General features: G+C 44.1%; 1 long non-coding RNA gene across 1 annotated transcript; it reads left to right on the forward strand.

The window, feature by feature from the left end:
• Positions 1–446: 446 nt before the first annotated feature.
• LOC126991858 (uncharacterized) lies at positions 447–7,774 on the forward strand. The gene is made up of 2 exons (XR_007745894.1): positions 447–509; positions 3,349–7,774. It is a non-coding gene; the product is annotated as an uncharacterized LOC126991858 (long non-coding RNA).
• Positions 7,775–9,118: the final 1,344 nt, after the last annotated feature.

A 9,118-nucleotide genomic window follows, 5' to 3' on the forward strand; every position in this document is an offset into this window, starting at 1 on the left:
TAGATCAAGAGCTGACATGAATATAGTGGAGATCGGTGGTTATACATACTATACATTTACTTTCCACATTGGTGAAACTCTCGATGTCCCATCAGGTATAAGTCACCAGGTAACAAAGGTGGCGTGCACACGTGTCTTATTCACCTGCTGAGTTCACTACACACTAAGCAGGCACAGCAGGACTCTAGTCTATCATAAAGCCGCCACCACTCACCTGTACACAAGCCAATTATCGGGAGTTTTGCCAAGTTCTGGTCTAGTTCACGTGCCTTGAGGTCACACACAGCCTTGGAACCATTCCTGTCACGAGAAGTCACGGTCTCGAGCGAGTCTGTCCTGTCCGCTCACCACCGCACGCTCCACTCTCTTACTTTGTATGAGCCCGTCTCCGCACCTCCCCCTCACGCCTACACCATACTGGCCCGGCTGCTTATTTGCCAACAACGCTCCCTCCTACAGCACCACCCACAGGCACGGCTAGTGTTGGCGGCGTGTCTCCGGGCGTCCGAGTAAGTGACTGTCATAGAGCACACCTCTGCTATAGGAGCCTCAGACCTACACACACCTTCCCCCCTTCAGCACAGCACGGGGTGTCCTCAATACCCTGAACAGTGCTCCACAGCAGGAGGGAAAGTCAGGCACAAGAAATTGATAACTCTGAGAAGCGAGCAATCATATAGTATTTAAACTGTTCCCTGATTGTTTGATAATGTAAGTTTATCAGCGGACACGTTGCTCCTATCTGTTGTTGTTCCTCTGATAACATTAGAATTGTCTTGCCTTAATTCCTTTTTCTTGCTGTGGAAGATTGTTGTTGGCTCGGTTCACTAATGTATAGTGATTGTAACACTAAAACTGACCCACCACTGATGCATGAAACTATTTCTCTCTCTCTCTCTCTCTCTCTCTCTCTCTCTCTCTCTCTCTCTCTCTCTCTCTCTCTCTCTCTCTCTCTCTCTCTCTCTCTCTCTCTCTCTCTCTCTCTCTCTCTCTCTCTCTCTCTCTCTCTCTCTCTCTCTCTCTCTCTCTCTCTCTCTCTCTCTCTCTCTCTCTCTCTCTCTCTCTCGCTCTCTCTCTCTCTCTCTCTCTCTCTCTCTCTCTCTCTCTCTCTCTCTCTCTCTCTCTCTCTCTCTCTCTCTCTCTCTCTCTCTCTCTCTCTCTCTCTCTCTCTCTCTCTCTCTCTCTCTCTCTTATTGCCTTCACCTATTTTTTTCCTCTTTCTTCCTCCCTATTTCCTCTTCCAACTTGCATTATTAGCTAACCAATCTTCGTTGTTCATCTCTCTTCATTGTCGGCTCGAGAATATCAGTAACAGGAGAGCTTTGATAATGTCTAGAATATTTTTAAGAGCATATCTCCCAAAATAAATCCCTCCCTCCCCGCGCCCTCCCTCTCCCTCATAAGTGGTGTAAAATCAATGCATCTGAATGTGCTCACTTCGATTACTGGACTGTTCATGATTTTGTTTTTGTTAGTTAGTTAGTGTTGCATTCTCTTCTCCCCTCCCTCCCCCCTGAAGCCTCACACCCCCATCAGAAGTAAGTGTTGGAAGACCCAAGTGTGTATTTGAGCCATTTTCCCTGTTGCCAGTGTTAATATTTTTTCTACCACAGCTATTAATATAATGAGGTAGTTTGGTGTAAGGTGGTAATGTTTTTTTTTTCAAAGTTGTAGCAGTATGTTTTTATCAGTAGAGCTGAGTAATTCCCCAGCCCCTCTCCCTTCTTCCCCCTCCCTCCTCACTCGCCTCCTCTTCGTCCCTCCTGCTCTTCGCTTGAGCTCAACTCTCAGTGTTGCATCTTCCCTCCCCTCCATCAGTGATTCCCATCGTCGCTTTATCAGTTCCCTTTTTCTTCCTCCTCCTTCGTCCTTTCCTGGCAGTGCAGATGCCTCGTCCTGTCCTTCTTTGCCTTTCTGAAATAAGTATGAAAAAAATATATATATATATAAAAATATAAAACTACCGAAGTGAGAGAAAGAGGAAAAAAATTATTGAAAGAGGCTCCGGCAGCGCCTTTGTGCGGCTTTTGTTTTGTGCGGATGCTCTTTTTTTTATGTATAATTTTGAAGAAGACACTATTTTCTTTTATTTTCCGTTTCTAACCACATTTGCTGTAAGGAGGAATATTTACACAAGTGAAAGTGTTGTTGGTATTCTAGTTTTTCTCTCCCTTTCAGTTTTTTGTAGGAAGTGTTTACAATTCTTACTTTTTATCACGTGGAGAGTTTGTCTGTAGCAGCCGATGTTTGCCATGCCAGCAGCTTCGTGTCTCTCAGTGTTCGTTCTCTTCACCATTTCTCTCTTTCAGAACTGAGGGTTAGGAGACGTTTCCCTGTGCACTCTTCGCTCACTCAAATGCGCACTCACTCTTACTGTCTCGTCTTCCTCTTACAGGACACAGCATCCTGCTCTACTGGAAGTCCTCTTTAGCATCTACCCCCTCCCACTTTTTGGCCCTTCCTCTCGATCTCCTCCTGCCCCCAAAATTGCCCTCCTCGCGTATTCTTTTTGTCAGGAAACTCAGGTGTTTAGCCCTGTTGAAATGCACTTGAACCGTTATTCACTTACGTTTTCGTTCTGCTTTCTATTGTTACTGTTTACTTAGTCTGTTAACTTCTATTAGTCATCAGTCACTTCATGTCACCTCCCTCCCCTTTTATCTGTTTCCTCTACCTCCCTCTTATATTTCTTTCCTTTGTCGTATACCTCCTCCTTTACTTCCTCGCTCTTCTTGATTTCCTTTTTGTTATTCATCTCCCTCGGTTCAGTATTTATTACCCAATATATTTCTTGATGAATATCCTAATATCTTGCCAGCTTTGCTCAACCCCATCACTAGTCATTCTTCAGTTCATCAGTCGCGTTTCTGAAAAAATAAATTATCTTCATCAGTATATATATATATATATATATATATATATATATATATATATATATATATATATATATATATATATATATATATATATATACGTGTGTGTGTGTGTGTGTGTGTGTGTGTGTGTGTGTGTGTATATATATATATATATATATATATATATATATATATATATATATATATATATATATATATATATATATATATATATATATATATATATATATATATATATATATATATATATATATATATATATATATATATATATATATATATATATATATATATATATATATATATATATATATATATATATATATATACATATACATATTTTCCTGTTTGCTTTTTTGGCTTGAGTTTTAGTATTCCCGCTTTTCTCTCTTAAATTTCCAGGCACTGACAGCTGATCAGTAGCGCTTTCATTACAGTCCATCGTATCTCTAAATGCCTTCATCTCCGGCAGGTACAGACAGTAGAGCGCGGAAGGGTGACTGGAGGGGGAGAAGGTGGTGGAGGTAGTGGTGGAGGAGAAGGGGGAGGAGAAGGAGGTGGTGGAGACCTTCAGCTGCAAGACCAGGAGACTCAACAACCCGGGGGCATCATCGACAAGGAGGCCAGCCTGGAGGGATTCGTCAAGAGTCCATCAGAGAGCGACGCCCTGCTGCAGTCCTGCTCACACCACTAGTAATGGAGAGATGAGGGCTTCGTGAGGTTTCTGGGCCACAATCCCCCCCCCACCGCCACCCCTGAGCCCTAAGCCTCAGGCTACATCTGCGGCGGCACCACGACCGCTGAGTTCGGAGAAGCAGCGACGAGACTTGTTGAGCGTGGAGGCTGCTCGGGGGCCGAGCGGCGTGGCCGGAACGCTCAGTCGGGAGTTCAATCTTAACATAGCCAAACGTTACCTGATTCATAGTTTCAGATAGAACTTGATCAATCAAAGATTACGGTGAAAATATTCTGTGTAGGTGTAATGAAATAATGAAGACATGGTGGATTTTTTTTTTTATCAGATTAATCAGTAGAAGAAAATCGGGACATAAACTAAAATTTAAATGATTTAAGTTGGTCAGCGAACAGTTCTGTTAATGCTGAGAAAACTCACAACACTGGGATGGGTTTTTTTTTTTTATTATTTTTAGTATTGTTGGTTAGCAGTTTGTGGTGAAAACTTCGTGTTCTAACATACATATGCTGCATGAAAATGAATGCTCTAAATGTTTCTTCTATAACCTGATACTTCAGAAGCAGACATATATAATTATCTACAGATGCATGGAGAACTCTTGGGTCCTATAAGAACTCGGAAAGTTGACCGTGGAACGGGATCGGTTGTGTTGTAACAGTGGGTGATACCACTCTGTGATGCCGGAAGGTGTTGCTGACAACGCGGAACTGTCGGTGGAATGTGTGTATGAGAGTGTGTGTGTAGGGGAATGCTGTCAGACAAACGAAAGAAAGGGTCTGCGAGAACTCCACGAAGACACCGCGTGCTGCGTCTTGGTGCCGAGGCATGAAGGTTTTCATTAACAAGTTCACTTATTGGCGAATAGGTGACTGAGAAAGTTGAGACTCAGTGCGTTTGTAAAATCTCTTTTTCCACTTTTCACTAAATAAACACTGCTATTTGATATTTACTGCAGCGTGCTGTGTTGCGTCTAGTTGATGTAGTGGGGCGGAAGCGGCGGTGATCAGCGAGGCGTCCTTAGTTGAGTGCGTCGCAGGACAACTTCAGTGGTTGTCTGAACAGTGTGGGTTTGCTGGGCATGGTTTGAGCTTGCTAAATGTGCTGCGTGTTGTCCGCATTCTACATTTTTATCTCTTGCATGTCAGTCTCTCTTCTCTTTGGGGTATGCTACAGACTGGAGTGTAATGTAAAGCGACTCTACCCGCCAAGACGTGTTGTAACGCAGTGCACAGTGGACGGCCGCCACCCGCCGCTCGCACCCCACTGCACCAGCCTGGCGCGTCGCCCCTCCCGAGGCTGAGTTGGACTGGTGACGCAGTGTACTGTTATAGTGGCTATTCGAGCATTGCATTTATACCCAGTTTCTACTGTTCCGGTCTGCCGTGCAGACTTTTATTACAAACTAATTTCAAATAATATTTTTATATGCAGTTTGCATAAACACACAAGAAACATGTGCTTGTCATTAACGCGTGTGGAAACATACCTGGTCAGCACGAGCCGCAGGTGCCCCGGCCGACGCTCAAACCGCCGCGGAGTGAGAGCCTGCCTGCCACTCACCACTGAAGCTGACCTGCGGTGACAGCAGTGTGTCGGCTGCCAAACAATGGTGGCGGCACAGCACTGCAGCTGTAGACCATGGAGCCCTCGCAGGGCCTACACTATCAGGGTCGTGGCGGCCCGGGTCCAGCGTACAGCAGCCGACGGCGTCTCCTCCGGGCCCTGGCACCCGGCGAGGCTGCACAGCATCGCCACCTCACTCGTGAACCTCAGACACTCACGAGAACATGAAGCTCCGCCACATTTATGTTTTATAGGACTTTTGACGGATGGCTGGGGCGCTACTCCCTCGCCCCCCTCTGGCGCCGCCCTAGGGACACGCGGCGCAGTGACTTTTTGCTGGTCTGTACTTATGACGCCGTTTTCAATCCGCATTAATCGCGCATAGAATTTTAGATTAAAGCACCACTCAATCATTCTCTAACTTCCAAAAAGAAAACATTCAATACCAGCACAAATAAATCTGGAATAATTTATAAGCTTTATTCGTAAGTAGCACGAAATAAGATAAATTTCTGCAAACATTTGTTAGTGCTTCATAACGAGAACCGCGAGCAGTGTTGTCAAGTATGTGTCCAGTTGGTATAGACACGCTTCTCCTCGTACGGGCGAACCTGCACCTTACACACCAATACGCTGCCTTCCGCCTGCCCGTGAGGTGTGTGTGTGTGAATGTGTATGTGTGTGTGTGTGTGTGTGTGTGTGTGTGTGTTTATGTACATGCGGGAAGCTCGCCAGGACGCCGCTGAAGCCATAGACGTCACAAATTGCTTTTACTTTCATAAAAATCCCTTTTCGATAAAATGCTAAATAAAGAATTTACATTTATATTGCGAAAAAATGTAAATCACACTCTGTAATCCTTTTACCTAAGACCTAACAGTTGTAATTCATTAACGTGTATCTGCAAACGTTCCGCTATTAATTACTAACATTAAATCATTATATTCAGTATTGAATATTCAATAAAATTTAATTTGACATTCTTACCACAATTGTATTTTTTCCGAGTGTCTTGTTCTTCTATATTATTTTTGTTGTTAGCCTCCCAGTGAACTAACGAGGAAGTATAAGTGTACCGGGTAAGAGAGAGAGAGAGAGAGAGAGAGAGAGAGAGAGAGAGAGAGAGAGAGAGAGAGAGAGAGAGAGAGAGAGAGAGAGAGAGAGAGAGAGAGAGAGAGAGAGAGAGAGAGAGATTGCAGCTGCATAATTGTCAAGATTGCAGGTGTTGTAATTATGAGCAAAAATTTATTAGTACTATGTGTTTGTGTGTGTGTGTGTGTGTGTGTGTGTGTGTGTGTGTTTAATCTGCTTGCAGGTGTTCTGATACACAGAATGTCACGCTTTTTATATAACATATTAATCATTATTTTAAGGGTGTTGCTATCGAGAGTAACGCAGACGTTTGTATACTCACTGTTGCTACTGCTGAAATCTTTACAAACATTTTTTTTTATTAAGATGAAACCTTCCCTCTCTGTGTACTTTACATTTCTTATATTTTTATACGGCGCCACCTGTCACCAGCCAGCGAGTGCTATTCCTCCCTCCGCGCCTTACCTCCACGTTAGTTATCATAGCTTTACACACGTGAGCCTCGGCGCCCTCTGACGTTTCCTCCAAGGCCCGTACGTTGTTATAAATTATAAACGTTGACTTCCTCCCCTCGAGGCGGTGCACGCCCCACTCATTACGCTTCTCCACACGCAAAGATTTAACTCGCGTTATTTTATTTTTTTTCGTATATACAAACTTGTCAGAAAGGCACTGATATTATATATATATATATATATATATATATATATATATATATATATATATATATATATATATATATATATATATATATATATATATATATATATTAACTAACTCTCGACAGTGATAATTTGCCACCGTTTCATTTGAATATTGTTTTTTTCTGCCTTATCAAACACTGGTCAGGTGAGAGAGACTCACTGGGAAAGTTGTTCCCTCTGCCGCCTCTCACACGCAGGAGGAGGGACAAAGGGAGCCGCTGAGCTGCCCCGGTGTTGCTGGCTGACTCCCGCCTGCCCCGCCCCCTTTGCCCCTCCCCTTCTTTCCTCCTCTACTGGTGACCGAGGCACCACCCCCAGGGGTCGCCGCCCCACAGAAACTTTAAAGGTAGAGGCATTTAATTGCCCTGTTACGAGAGCGGCGGCCTGTGAGGTGCGGCTGTGGCTTGGCAGGTGGTCCTGCCACATGACAAGATGATTCGTCAAACTAAAAATTTACATTATTATTCAGTGTAGTTTTTTTCACGTTGCAGTTTTTGGAAGTCCGTAAGAGGGAGACATTTTGTACGGCTATGATAATTTATCTCGAACTTCGATGAGACAACAGTATGTCACTCAGAAGAGACTTGATCACCTTTTTACACTTTTGACTTATTCATTACGAATCTTCACGCAGCTAATAGCTTCTTGTGTGAGGATTTTATACTGCCATTCTACTTTTTTTTATTAGGTGAATTTAGTATTGGTTTAGGGCATACAATTGTAGCACTCTTGTTGACAGGAGAAAATAATGTGTGCTTTACGACTGTACAAATTCCGTGGAAGCACAAATGTGTCCTCCAGTGTTCCTCAGAGAATAAACTTTTGGCCGCTTTGGCCTCACACACGCCCTTTGATTATCCAGCCCGTTGACGCTCGCACCGGAGGATAAGGAGGAGAAGGAATGAAAGGCAAATGTCAGCACTTTGAATGAACCACCTCAGAGTCATGGTGAGTAAAATTTAATGTGCCTCTTCCTCGCAGCAAGAATGACACAGATAAGCATAACCACAACTTTCACAATGGCTGTGGCTGTGAATCTTATTATGGAAATGAAAATGTTGTCGGGAAGATAACAACGTGTCACAATGGAAACCAGGACGTGATAACATTGTTGCGTTGAGGATGATCGTCACTCGTCACCTGTTAACGTTGCCCACACCCCGCACATCCACCCTCCGCAGGCCGTCATGTCAGAAACCTTACCCGTGCCCTGATCTCTCGGGTTATGTGAGTAGAATGATCCCGTGACAGCTCTGGGGAGGCTTGAGAGTCGGTGTTTAAGCTTCCAAAATCCCCCCAGGTCCACGTGGCCTCCGAATTAATTTTGAAACTTTTTTTGTGTGTTTCCTCTTTACTTGGCCAAACCTCAACCAACCTTCCATCTTACAGTGCCTCCTCTGGAAAAAAAAAAATCATGGAACCGATTCTAATAAAGTCAGTCATGTAAACGGAGGATAAACAGTGATGGAACAGAAGACCCCATGACTTGCTCGTGGGGAATGATCATTGTCCGTGATGGGTTCAGTGCCATCGCTGAGACAATAACAACTAAAACTAAAGAATTTTGGTTATCGGCCTTCTGTAGTAGGTCCACTCTATCATCATCGCTGAAGATTATATTATTTTGCAGAGTAGCTACTGTTGGTGCCACAATGCATGGAATAATGACGGAGAATGCTCTGCTTCCAACAAACTTAAAACTCCATGACGAAGAAAAAAAAAACGCGAAGGCAGCAAAAATCATACCACACATCATCTTATTTTCTCCCTCTTCACTTTCGAGTCTGGTGATGTGATAACGCACGTCGCTTAATTTTTGCTTAGACCACCTCCCAGCCTTGACCTGCGACCCGAGAGACAAGGTGACATGGGCGTGTATAGTGCCTCGTGATGTCAGTCAAAGGAGCCCCCACGTAGGCAGCACGGTGGAGGATCAGGCGTCCCTCATGCCTCCTTCACGCCTGCCCACGGACCCCTCGCACAAATTATGGCGTGATGATCATCGTGTTTGTGTGTGGACGGAATACGCTATTAGTGACAGGTTATCTGTTACACGGCCAGGAGACAGTAGCGATAAACGGTGATTAGATACGCTCTCTTGACGGGGGGGCCCACTAAGGAAGTCACGAGTGTTGGCATCCCAATTAATTATTAAGGTTTGAAGCTCCACTTTAGGACTCAATCCA

This window comes from Eriocheir sinensis, unplaced genomic scaffold (assembly GCF_024679095.1).
Source record: "Eriocheir sinensis breed Jianghai 21 unplaced genomic scaffold, ASM2467909v1 Scaffold351, whole genome shotgun sequence".
Classification (NCBI taxonomy): Eukaryota; Metazoa; Arthropoda; class Malacostraca; order Decapoda; family Varunidae; genus Eriocheir; species Eriocheir sinensis.